Source organism: Rhinoderma darwinii, chromosome 3, assembly GCF_050947455.1.
Source record: "Rhinoderma darwinii isolate aRhiDar2 chromosome 3, aRhiDar2.hap1, whole genome shotgun sequence".
NCBI lineage: Eukaryota > Metazoa > Chordata > Amphibia > Anura > Rhinodermatidae > Rhinoderma > Rhinoderma darwinii.
Window position 1 is genome coordinate 63127773 of NC_134689.1, and position 13670 is coordinate 63141442.

General features: G+C 46.1%; 1 pseudogene; it reads left to right on the top strand.

Annotated features, from left to right (window-relative positions):
• Window positions 1-13670, top strand: part of LOC142750372 (RUN and FYVE domain-containing protein 1-like) — a 498511-nt pseudogene that overhangs the window by 392832 nt on the left and 92009 nt on the right.

The window sequence follows — 13670 nt, forward strand, 5'->3', positions numbered from 1 at the left end:
ATGAACCTGAACAGACAGTGGTGTAGACATTTAGATTCCCACTAGAGAATTTCTCCGGTATTCAAGTCGAGGGCAGGAGCGTGTTGGCAAAGCCATGGTAGTCCTAGCAGGATTGGATTGATAACCTTAGGCAGCACATAGAAGGTTATTTGTTCGTATAGAACACCCACTTGAAACCTCAAAGGTACTGTGATGGAGAGAATTGGATCTGGCAATGGTTGACCAGAGGAGTCATGGGCAAGTGGAGATGGTTTATCAAGGCCTGATGAATGAAGTTTGCAGCCGCTCCAGGATCCAGATAAGCAGAAACAGAATGCGATTCTTCACCAGAGGTAATTGTTACAGAAATAGGGAGTTTAGGAGAGAGTTTTGCAGAAGGCATTGGTTCACCTAGGGTAGTCTTTACGATCAACCCTAGGTGCTGGAGTTTCCCGGCTACTGGGGACATTGGCACACATAATGACCCTTGCAGCCACATTACATACATAAGTTAGTAGAACGCCTGCGCTGTTGCTCATGGTCAGACAGTCGACTCTGTCCACCTGCAAAGGTTATTCAGGGATGACAGCAGAAGAAGGTAGCAGGGGCCTCTAAAAATTAGGTGCTAGTCTGTAGGACCTCCTTTCTCGAAGAACCTCCTGGGGGCACTCGCGGAACCTCATGCATGTAGCCAGAAGTATGAGAGCATCTAGGGTAGAAGGGAGATCACGACTCACCAGTTCATCTTTGACTCTACTGGCTAATCCCTGCCAGAAGGTTGCCACGTTGTTCCAAGAGACCTCTGCTGCCAAAGTACGGAACTGTATAGCAAAGCAACAGCTGAAGACGTATGGCCCGGCTCCTCAAAGACGTTATGGAAGGTATCCAGGTGTCCAAGAGCTGCAGACTAGTGGAATCTTGTCCTTCACGTTCCCAAAGGGGATTCGTCCATGCCAAGGCCCTGCTAGACAATAGGGAGACTATGAAGGCTATTTATGTCTGGTCTGATGGAAACAGATGGGAATGCAATTTAAAGTGGATTTGACATTGATTGAGGAAGCCTCGACAGGTTTTGGAGTCCCTATCATACCGAGGTGGAAGTGGCAATTGAATTCTGGCTCTGGAGCTGACTGGAACTATGGCTGGCCGAGGTGCAGATGGAGCTACAGCTTGTGGAGCTTCTGGAACAGGAACAGAAGCGATGTCCAGGCGACTGGCGATTGTATTATCAGCTAATCCTTTCCTAATCGGAGGTCTCGCATAGCATATTGCATAACCTGCACCACTGTCATGGGTTTGCCAGTTGGATCCATGGCCTGAGCAAACAGTCACATCCACTGGAAAAGTGGACCCACTGGGCTAAACCGCTATAACGGAGTAGCTGCAAGCCAGACAAGTATCGGACAGTCACTGGTCGATGGTACCTTGATGGCAGGCTGGTGCCGGATTACTGGAGGTAGGCTTGTTCTGGATAGCTGGGAGCAGGATTGTGTTGGATTAATGGAAGCTGGCTTGTGCTGTATTAGTGGAAGCTGCCTTGTGCTGGATTATCGGAAGCAGAGCTGGACACGGACCCTGGACTCGCCACAGACCTTGCACTCGTCACGGACCCTCTAGTCGACACGAACTCTGGACTCAGGATACAGGACTGGACAACGTGTACTGGATAGTCACGGACACAGATTTCAGGGAACTGCATGCGGAAGCTACGCAGACTTACTCTGGGTTATAACTAACATTGCTCGTGCACTGAGGAAGCGGGAAGAGTTCCTTAAATAGTCCAGGGTGTGCTGGAATTGGCTGGGGATACTACTCCTGGTGTACATACTGGCCCTTTAAGAACTGGGACAAGCGTGCATTCACCCTATGGGCATAGGGCAGGGAAGGTGCAGAGCTCAGTGCGTACCGGCCTCCCTGTGCAGAGAGACGCTGGCGATGAGGCCAAGTGAGCTGGAGGGAGTGAGACCCACGGCCACCGTCGCTACAGGTGTAAAGCATTTGTAGAGTATTGTTGGGCCGCTGCCTTCCTATTGGCGTACATACTGTGTAGTTCCCCTTCACAAAGACTGTAAAATCTGTGATAATCAGATTGAAATTCCTATACCATTCATTGGCAAGTTAAATTGGACGTGTTTTAATGACATTAGTCGCATTGTGGCCTTTTTTTACTCATCATCTTATTTAGTGGCTTTAATATAGTGTATTTTTAATGTTTTATACTAAAGTAATGAACTGAAAAAAAAATTATATACCAATATTCTAATATTGTTGAATGGGCAGATTGGTGAAACAAAGGTATCTTGTTATGAGGCACTAAGTTACCTCATAACAGACTTGAATAGAAGTTACAGATGCAGGGACTAGAGGAGAATATATGGGCAAAAAAATCCCCAAAACCAGCAATTAGCTGTTAATAGTATACTTAAAATGGGCTTAAAGGGAATGTGTTGCCAGCAAAACATGTTTGTTTTTTTTTTAGTTAAACAATTAGTGTGTAGGTGATTAAACATTGTTCTATTTTTTTTTATTTTTTCCACGAGTCAGGAAATATTATAAATTGGATTCAATTTATAATATTTCCCAGCACTGGTCACTAGATGGAGCAATTCCCAAAATTGCAGCATTGCATGTGGTAAAGCAACCACATTGCTTTATGCTGCAAAATTGGAAAAAAAATCCCTCGCTCTAGTGAGCTCTCAGAATCCCCCCCTCCTTTATCCTGGCTAGTGCCGGGAGAAACGAGGGGTTTGAACGGTCTAACCTCCTACACCGTGTGTCGCCATTTTTTGAGCTAACACACAGTGTAGAAGGTTTACATACACTAGTAAAACACACTGAAACACGAACATACATAGAAATCACTTACCTGCTCCAGTCGGCGCCGCTCCCTCCGGTCCGTTCGCTCCGTCTGCTGCCGCTGCTCCATGTGCACAAGTCCGGAAGCCGCGACCGGAAGTAGTAATCTTACTGCCTGGCCGCGACTTCCGGTCCACAGTAAAATGGCGCCGGACGGCGCGCATTTCAAATCGGACTGTGTGGGAGCGGCGCATGCGCCGTTCCCACACACACGGCGTACACCAAAGTGGATGGAACGGGCCCCGTTCGCAGTCCCTATGGGACTGGAGCTGCCGTATTCCATGTCTGTATGTGTCGTTAATCGACACATACAGAAATGGAAAAAAAAATGGCAGCCCCCATAGGGAAAAAAAAGTGTAAAAATAGAAAAAAGTAACACACAAACACACAAATAAATATAAACGTTTTTAATAAAACCCTAACATAAAACTGATATAAAAAAAAAAATTGTTGGTGACACTGTTCCTTTAAGTTAGCAGCAAAGTACAAGAAGTTTGTAAATTGGTGCCAATCCGTTTTAATTGTTTTATTAATGTGTTTTTCCAGTTTGGACAACCCTTTACACAATCACTGGTCCCCAGACAATGAACTTATCAGAGGGTGTACTATTGCTGGGACTCCACACAATAAGCTTCTATAGCTTTGTTAAAGGGAATGTGTTGCCAGCAAAACATGATTTTTTTTTTTTTAGTTAAACAATCAGTGTATAGGTGATTAAACATTGTTCTAATTTTATTTATTTTTTCACGAGTCAGGAAATATTATAAATTGGATTCAATTGGATTCTAATTTATAATATTTCCCATTGCTGGTCACTAGATGGAGCCATTCCCAAAATTGCAGCATTGCATGTGGTAAAGCAACCACATTGCTTTATGCTGCAAAATTGGGTAAAAAGCCCTCGCTCTAGTGAGCTCTCAGCATCCCCCCCTCCTTTATCCTGGCTAGTGCCGGGAGAAATGAGGGGTTTGAACGGTCTAACCTCCTACACTGTGTGTCGCCATTTTTTGAGCTAACACACAGTGTAGAAGGTTTACATACACTAGTAAACACACACTGAACACAAACATACATAGAAATCCCTTACCTGCTCCAGTCGCCGCCGCTCCCTCCGGTCCATCCGCTCCGTCTGCTGCCGCTGCTCCATGTGCACAAGTCCGGGAGCCGCGACCGGAAGTAGTAATCTTACTGTCCGGCTGCGACTTCCGGTCCACAGGAAAATGGCGCCGGACGGCGCGCATTTCAAATTGAGCTGTGTGGGAGCGGCGCATGCGCCGTTCCCACACAGCGGCGTACATGTTAGTGGATGGAACGGGCCCCGTTCGCAGTTCCTATGGGACTGGAGCTGCCGTATTCCATGACTGTATGTGTCGTTAATCGACACATACAGAAATGGAAAAAAAAATGGCAGCCCCCATAGGGAAGAAAAAGTGTAAAAATAAGAAAAAGTAACACACAAACACACAAATTAATCCAAACGTTTTTAATAAAGCACTAACATCTTTAACATATTAAAAAAAATTTTGTGGTAACACTGTTCCTTTAAAGAGACTTTGTCACCACATTATAAGTGCCCTATTTCCTACACTCCTCTGTACAATGCCCACTTGGTCTAAAGTAAAAACACGCCCACTTGGGCATTAAGAAACAAATTAGCATAAAGCTAAAATTGCTCCTAACGTGGTAAAAATAGATAGTTTTTCTAAATAAAAAGCACTGCTGTCACCTACATTACAGTGCCAATCTCCTTATGTAGGCGATAGGGCACTTATAATGTGGTGACAGAGCCTCTTTAAACACTTGGCAAGTGCTCATTTGAAGCATTACGCAGGAGCCATAAAAATCAGTCAACCTTATAACGCACAGATGAGGCAGGTCCTTTAGAGGGAGATTCATTCTTTATACCAGTTCTCCAATGGTTTAAAGAGGGGGACACAAGCGGTGGACTCCCCTTATTACATCCTTATTCCTTGATAAGGCATATGGAAAGGAATGATAAAATTCTGGCTGCCTACATCCACCACCACATTATGTAGTTTAATGGACATGTAGGAGGCGTGGCAGGAGGCAAATTATTGAGTATTTTAGTTCTCTCTTGCGTTGTATCAGAGGTGTATTCTGCAGCGAAGAGTGCAATGGTGGCCTGGGTGTATAGGTGTGGCTGGGGAGGGTGCCATGAATTCCGTTGGTGGTGGTTTAGGAGAAGACAAGGGTGCGTCGGCGTGGAAGGTGCCAGGGTCCACGGTATCCCATAAACTAGGCCAGTATTGCTTTGGAGTGACTTGCTAATTCAAACATGAGTGTTCTAACTGCGAGGGATGGTCAAAGCCAATCCCATTGCATCCATCACTGTAACGTGATGACTGGAGATGCTCACCAGAAGAGAGACAATGCTGTTGATTGTAGAAGAGATTCCATAGTATACAAATAGGGAACCCAGAGCGATGGCAGCCTTTTTGAGGGAGGCAGAATCCAGAAGATAAGGCCAAGAGGTGGTGTTATGAAGATGTGTTTACCGATCCACAATGACTGTATTTACGGGTCTCCCTCTTAGACGTAATGGCTAAAAAAAATAAAGATATACAGTCAATTCTGGCTCATCCACCATTTGTCCAACCTGGCTGAATACTGTGAACGATGACATTGACAAAGGGTTCTTCTCGAGCGCCTATGTTTCCTTTGATAATGGCGTTGGTGCATCGCCGTGGGGCCGTTGTTCTCATGTACAAGTAGGATATTCAATTCACCTCCTGGCTCCTCTTGGTACAACAGGAACGCTTCCACCTGTTGGTACCAGTTTGATGAGCCAGGATGGAATGCACCTGAACGAGTTTAATAGTCTGTATTGAGTAGGTTGCCAAAGTGTGGCAGGATTCACATGTATAATGAGTCATGCATGCTCAAATTGTAAGTTAGGTGATCTTCAAGGGCATTTATTAGGAGGGGTTTTGGGTCATGTCAGAGGTATGTTGACCAAGGCTACAGTGTTGAGTGCCTTGGAGAAGCGTGGTAGTGTCTCCGCTGGCTTGAGATTCGGGCAACATGTAATAGTTCTACAGCAGATGTCCTAGCTAGGGTAATGTTAGAATAATTATCCACTAAGACCTCCACTTGTGATCTAAAGTTGTTATTGTATTATATTTATTACAGTTAAAGAATTACAGCTTTATATGTTTTAATTTATTTTAATAAAAATGGCTGTTGTGACCCGTATTTTGCAGTGTCACACAGCCTGCAAGCTGTTTCTGGAATAGAAGTGGGTTGGTTGTAAATAGATGATAGAGTGGGGTAAGTGAAAGGGCAAGTTTTAGCTAGAGCAAGCAAACTCTTCAATACCCACAGTCAATAGAACAGGAGCTGTTAGTGGTGGCCCAGAACATGACTGGCAGAGGGAGATGGGACCTGAGGACTGTGTTAGGAAAGAGTGGGAGGGTAAATGAACAGTTAGCCAAAGGGTGAAGTTCGGAATTAAAAGGGTTGTCCGGTTTCAGCAAATTTAATGTTATTTTTTTGTATAAATAAAAGTTATACAATTTTCCAATATACTTTCTGTATTAATTCTTCATGTTTTTCAAGATCTCTGCTTATTGTTTTTAGTGGGAACGTGCATTGTTTCCGTCCCGTGGATAAAAGTCTGTCCATAGTTATGTGATGGACACACAGGTGCTGGGATCGTTACAGTACAGATGTAGCCATCTTTAACCTAATTCTGATAACTTCCTGCAGCGTGATATTACACAACAAATGCCATTGAAAAGTCAGAGAGATCTAGACATTGTTTATTTAATGCATTAAAAGTCCAGGTAAATACAGCTACATCTGTTTGTGTATCAGAGCTGTGTCTTTTAACGATCACAGCACCTGTGTGTCCGTCTCATAACCATGAACAGAATTTTATCCACTGGAAGTAAACAATTAAGGTTTCAACTGAGTAACAACAAGCAGAGATCTTATTGGAAAACTGTATAGCTTAAGCTCCTTAATGACCCCCCCCCCCCCTCCATCTTTTAAAGGCAGGAGGTGCAGATGCTTCTTCTAGAGCAGGGGTCTCAAGCACTCGGCCCGCGGGCCGCATGCGGCCCCTGGGGCTGTCATCTGCGGCCCGCGGGACACAGAGCCGCTAGTATCGGCTCTGCTCCGAGACTCTGGAATTCCCTGACAACGCTGTCCACATATGAACAGCGATGTCTGGGGCTTCCCCAGAGCCGGAGTCCCGAGCAGAGCGCTGGTGTTGGCTCTGCTCCGGGACTCTGTGGAATTCCCTGACATCGCTGCCCATATATGGACAGTGTGTCAGGGTCTTGCCCAGAGTGGAGCAGAGCGCTGGTGTCGGCTCTACTCCTGGACTCTGTGGAATTCCCTGACATCGCTGTCCACATATGAACAGCGATATCTGGGGCTTCCCCAGAGCCGGAGTCCCGAGCAGAGCGCTGGTCTCGGCTCTGCTCCGGGACTCTGTGGAATTCCCTGACATCGCTGCCCATATATGGACAGTGTGTCAGGGTCTTGCTCAGAGCGGAGCAGAGCGCTGGTGTCGGCTCTGCTCCTGGACTCTGTGGAATTCCCTGACATCGCTGCCCATATATGGACAGTGTGTCAGGGTCTTGCCCAGAGCGGAGCAGAGCGCTGGTGTCGGCTCTGCTCCTGGACTCTGTGGAATTCCCTGACATCGCTGTCCACATATGAACAGCGATATCTGGGGCTTCCCCAGAGCCGGAGTCCCGAGCAGAGCGCTGGTCTCGGCTCTGCTCCGGGACTCTGTGGAATTCCCTGACATCGCTGCCCATATATGGACAGTGTGTCAGGGTCTTGCTCAGAGCGGAGCAGAGCGCTGGTGTCGGCTCTGCTCCTGGACTCTGTGGAATTCCCTGACATCGCTGCCCATATATGGACAGTGTGTCAGGGTCTTGCCCAGAGCGGAGCAGAGCGCTGGTGTCGGCTCTGCTCCTGGACTCTGTGGAATTCCCTGACATCGCTGTCCACATATGAACAGCGATGTCTGGGGCTTCCCCAGAGCCGGAGTCCCGAGCAGTGCGCTGGTGTCGGCTCTGCTCCGGGACTCTGTGGAATTCCCTGACATCGCTGCCCATATATGGACAGTGTGTCAGGGTCTTCCCCAGAGCGGAGCAGAGCGCTGGTGTCGGCTCTGCTCCTGGACTCTGTGGAATTCCCTGACATCGCTGCCCATATATGGACAGTGTGTCAGGGTCTTGCCCAGAGCGGAGCAGAGCTCTAGTGTCGGCTCTGCTCCTGGACTCTGTGGAATTCCCTGACATCGCTGTCCACATATGAACAGCGATGTCTGGGGCTTCCCCAGAGCCGGAGTCCCGAGCAGAGCGCTGGTGTCGGCTCTGCTCCGGGACTCTGTGGAATTCCCTGACATCGCTGCCCATATATGGACAGTGTGTCTGGGTCTTCCCCAGAGCGGAGTCCCGGGCAGAGCGCTATTATCGGCTCTGCTCCGGGACTCTGGGGAAGCCTCTGACATCGCTGTCCATACATCGACAATGATGTCAGGGGCTTCCCCAGAGCAGGAGTCCCAGTGATGTCAGGAGCACAGCTGGAGTCTCAGGAAGAGCCTACTAGCGCTCTGCCTGGGACTCCAGCTCTGGGCAAGCCCCTGACATCACTGGGGCAGCCTCTACAGAGGGCACTGGGGCAGCCTCTACAGAGGGGACTGGGGCAGCCTCTACAGAGGGCACTGGGGCATCCTCTACAGAGGGCACTTTGGCAGCCTCTACAGCCGGCACTGTGGCAGCCTCTACAGAGGGCACTGTGGCAGCCTCTACAGAGGGCACTGTGGCAGCCTCTACAGAGGGCACTGTGGCAGCCTCTACAGAGGGCACTGGGGCATCCTCTACAGAGGGCACTTTGGCAGCCTCTACAGCGGGCACTGTGGCAGCCTCTACAGAGGGCACTGTGGCAGCCTCTACAGAGGGCACTGTGGCAGCCTCTACAGAGGGCACTGTGGCAGCCTCTACAAAGGGTACTGTGGCAGCCTCTACAGAGGGCACTGTGGCAGCCTCTACAGAGGGCACTGTGGCAGCCTCTACAGAGGGCACTGTGGCAGCCTCTACAGAGGGCACTGTGGCAGCCTCTACAGAGGGCACTGTGGCGTTATCTACAAGTGGGTGTGTGACGGTATCTGAAGAGGACACTGGCATTATCTAGGGGTGTGTTGCATTATCTACAGAGGGCACTGTGGCCTTATCTACAGAGGGCACTGTGGCCTTATCTACAGCGGGCACTGTGGCCTTATCTACAGCGGGCACTGTGGCCTTATCTACAGAGGGCACTGTGGCCTTATCTACAGAGGGCACTGTGGCCTTATCTACAGAGGGCACTGTGGCCTTATCTACAGAGGGCACTGTGGCCTTATCTACAGAGGGCACTGTGGCCTTATCTACAGAGGGCACTGTGGCCTTATCTACAGAGGGCACTGTGGCCTTATCTACAGAGGGCACTGTGGCCTTATCTAGGGGTGTGTTGCATTATCCACAGAGGGCACTGCGACAGCATCCACAGAGGGCACTGCGGCAGCATCCCCAGAGGGCACTGCGGCAGCATCCACAGAGGGCACTGCGGCAGCATCCACAGAGGGCACTGCGGCAGCATCCACAGAGGGCACTGCGGCACTATCTAAAAAGGGGCTGCCCAATCTTGACATGTGTGCTAACTGAGCCGCCGGACTGCATTTAGCGACACTTAAACTGGAAAGCTGGATTGTTGAAATAAGCACGTGGAGAAATATCTCAAATTTTAAACCTAGCGCTATTATTATAGTAATGTAGTATTATTATTCTAGTAATATAGTGTTATAGTAGTTCAAATAACTAATTGATTAACAATAATTTTGTATTGTATCAAATTTGAAAGTAATGCGGCCCGTCAACTTCCCATTTTTTCTATATGCGGCCCACTTACCCGGCCGAGTTTGAGACCCCTGTTCTAGAGTTTCATCATTTGGCATCGCTGTAGATGAGGCTGATGAGCGCTCCTGTGTAACTTGCAGCTCCTGATCTTAGAGCAGCCTGCTAAGCACAGCTGGGATCGGAAAACATTCTGATCTCAGCTGTTTAACCCATGACCGCGGCATGATCAAATGGAACTCCCCTATTTGATTGCGTCACTGGAAACCCAGTGACCTAAAAAGGACCCCAGGGCTGTCTGTTCAGTATGCCTGCTGTTAGGGCACACTATGTGCTGCCCTAACAGCAGCCTGTTTTATAGTGACAAAGTATAATGTTTTGTAAAAAAAATAAAGGTGTAAATAAAGTTATCCCTTAAACCCTTCAGGACTGAGCCAGTTTTGGCCTTGTGGACGCAGCCAATTTTTTCAAATCTGACGTGTCGCTTTATGAGGTAATAACTTGGGAATGCTTTTACATATCCAAGCGATTCTGAGATTGTTTTCTCGTGACATTTACTTTGTAAGTGGAAAAATGTTATCAATAAATTTAGTATTTGTTTGTGAAAAACACCAAACGTTAGAGAAAATTAGCAAAAATTAGCATTTTTCTAAATTTTAATGTATCTGCTTGTAAAACAGATAGCAATGCCACACAAAATAGTTGCTAATTAACATTTCCCATATGTCTACTTTATGTTTGCATCGTTTTTTGAACGTCCTTTTTTTTCTAGGATGTTACAAGGCTTAGAACTTTAGCCGCAATTTCTCACATCCAAAACCTGTTTTTATAGATACCCGTTCAGTCCTGAAATGGTTTTGAGGGCCTTATATATTAGAAACCCCCATAAGTCACCCAATTTTAAAAACTGCACCCCTCAAATTTTTCAAAACCGCATTTAGAAAGTTTCTTAACCCCTTATGTGTTTCACAGGAATTAAAGCAAAGTAGAAGGGAAATTTAAAAATGGCTTTTTTTTTTTCAGAAAATCCATTTTTTTCTGTAACACAAAAGGTTTTACCAGAGAAATGGTGGAAATAAAAGGAATTGCTGATTATACATCTAAAATGGCATAAGATGTATAATCAAAAATTCCTTTTACAGTGAAGGAAATAAGTATTTGATCCCTTGCTGATTTTGTATGTTTGCTCACTGTCAAAGACATGAACAGTCTAGAATTTTTAGGCTAGGTTAATTTTACCAGTGAGAGATAGATTATATATAAAAAAAGAATCACATAGTCAAAATTATATATATTTATTTGCATTGTGCACAGAGAAATAAGTATTTGATCCCCTACCAACCATTAAGAGTTCAGCCTCCTCCAGACCAGTTACATGCTCCAAATCAACTTGGTGCCTGCATGAAAGACGGCTGTCTTAAATGGTCACCTCTATAAAAGACTCCTGTCCACAGACTCAATTAATCAGTCTGACTCTAACCTCTACAACATGGGCAAGACCAAAGAGCTTTCTAAGGATGTCAGGGACAAGATCATAGACCTGCACAAGGCTGGAATGGGCTACAAAACCATAAGTAAGACGCTGGGTGAGAAGGAGAGAACTGTTGGTGCAATAGTAAGAAAATGGAAGACATACAAAATGACTGTCAATCGACATCGATCTGGGGCTCCATGCAAAATCTCACCTCGTGGGGTATCCTTGATCCTGAGGAAGGTGAGAGCTCAGCCGAAAACTACACGGGGGGAACTTGTTAATGATCTCAAGGCAGCTGGGACCACAGTCACCAAGAAAACCATTGGTAACACATTACGCCGTAATGGATTAAAATCCTGCAGTGCCCGCAAGGTCCCCCTGCTCAAGAAGGCACATGTACAGGCCCGTCTGAAGTTTGCAAATGAACATCTGGATGATTCTGAGAGTGATTGGGAGAAGGTGCTGTGGTCAGATGAGACTAAAATTGAGCTCTTTGGCATTAACTCAACTCGCCGTGTTTGGAGCAAGAGAAATGCTGCCTATGACCCAAAGAACACCGTCCCCACTGTCAAGCATGGAGGTGGAAACATTATGTTTTGGGGGTGTTTCTCTGCTAAGGGCACAGGACTACTTCACCGCATCAATGGGGGAATGAATGGAGCCATGTACCGTCAAATCCTGAGTGACAACCACCTTCCCTCCACCAGGACATTAAAAATGGCTCGTGGCTGGGTCTTCCAGCACGACAATGACCTGAAACATACAGCCAAGGCAACAAAGGAGTGGCTCAAAAAGAAGCACATTAAGGTCATGGAGTGGCCTAGCCAGTCTCCAGACCTTAATCCCATCGAAAACTTATGGAGGGAGCTGAAGATCCGAGTTGCCAAGCGACAGCCTCGAAATCTTAATGATTTACAGATGATCTGCAAAGAGGAGTGGGCCATAATTCCATCTAACATGTGTGCAAACATCATCATCAACTACAAAAAACGTCTGACTGCTGTGCTTGCCAACAAGGGTTTTGCCACCAAGTATTAAGTCTTGTTTGCCAAAGGGATCAAATACTTATTTCTCTGTGCACAATGCAAATAAATATATATAATTTTGACAATGTGATTTTCTGTTATTTTTTTATATAATCTATCTCTCACTGGTAAAATTAACCTAGCCTAAAAAATCTAGACTGTTCATGTCTTTGACAGTGGGCAAACTTACAAAATCAGCAAGGGATCAAATACTTATTTCCTTCACTGTATTTCCACCATACAGTCTCTAGTGTACTACAATCAGCACTATATCTGGGACTACTATTAAAGTGAAACAATATGGTTATCCCTAATTTGACTGTCCTTATAGTTCTATCGTATGAGAGTCTCTCTTCACGTTCAGGGATGTGCTGCTGATACCTTTTGACATGATGACAGCTATTTTGATCAGCAGTATACTTACCACTATTGGCACTCCATTCAATTTCTTCTGCTGTTTATTTTCTAAGTATAGTGTCGTGCGCAGTCACTCCGATACTTATTCTCTCTGACAGCCACTTTTGGTGTTGTACGCATGCGCCATTCGGCTATTCTGATTGGCCGCGAGTCATCTCCGACGTTTTAAAGATAAGGAAATCTCATGCACACCATCATTAGCCCCATTATATACCCCTGAGGACGCTACGAAACATGTCGGGGAGGCTTATGTGCTAATTTTAATTCAGAGTTAGGCCAGCAATGATATTGTAAGGGTATGTTCACACTGCAACGCCAATTACGTCTGAAATTACGGAGCTTATTTTAGGCGAAAAAAGCTCCTGAATTTCAGACGTTTTTATAAGTGCACACGTTTTTTGCGGTGTCTTTTACAGACGTAGTTGGAGCTGGTTTTCATTGGAGTCAATGAAAAACGGCTCCAATTACGTACCAAGAAGTGACATGCACTTCTTTGAGGCGGGCGTCTTTTTACGCGGCGTCTTTTGACAGCGGCGAGTAAAAAAACAAACCCGTCTGCACAGAACATCGTAAGACCCATTGAATTCAATGGGCAGATGTTTGCAGACGGTTTGGAGACGTTTTTTCGGCCGTAATTCGTGGCGTAAAATGCCTGAATTACGTCCGTAAATAGGGCGTGTGAACATACCCTTAGAGTCAGTGGCATAACGTACGACTGCCGCCGGTCCGCTACACTAGTGCTTAGATGCACTCCACTTACTCAAATATGATCATGCTACTTTATATACCTACTTCCTGGTCAATTTTGGCTATTTTTAATTTATATGTTGTATGTCCCACTTTGCTATCTTTTTAGTTATACCTAATAAAAGTTAATTATTAATTATTTACCTATACGCTGTGATAGTTGGGAAAGCTGGGTGTTATGTGCATTCAGGCACTTTTGTTTTCTTCATTGGATGTTTGTTGCCCGCCAGCTATCAGGGTCATCCCTAGTTTTTGTGTATTATACCTGTCAGTTTCACGCTGACAGAGGACATATTAGGTGCT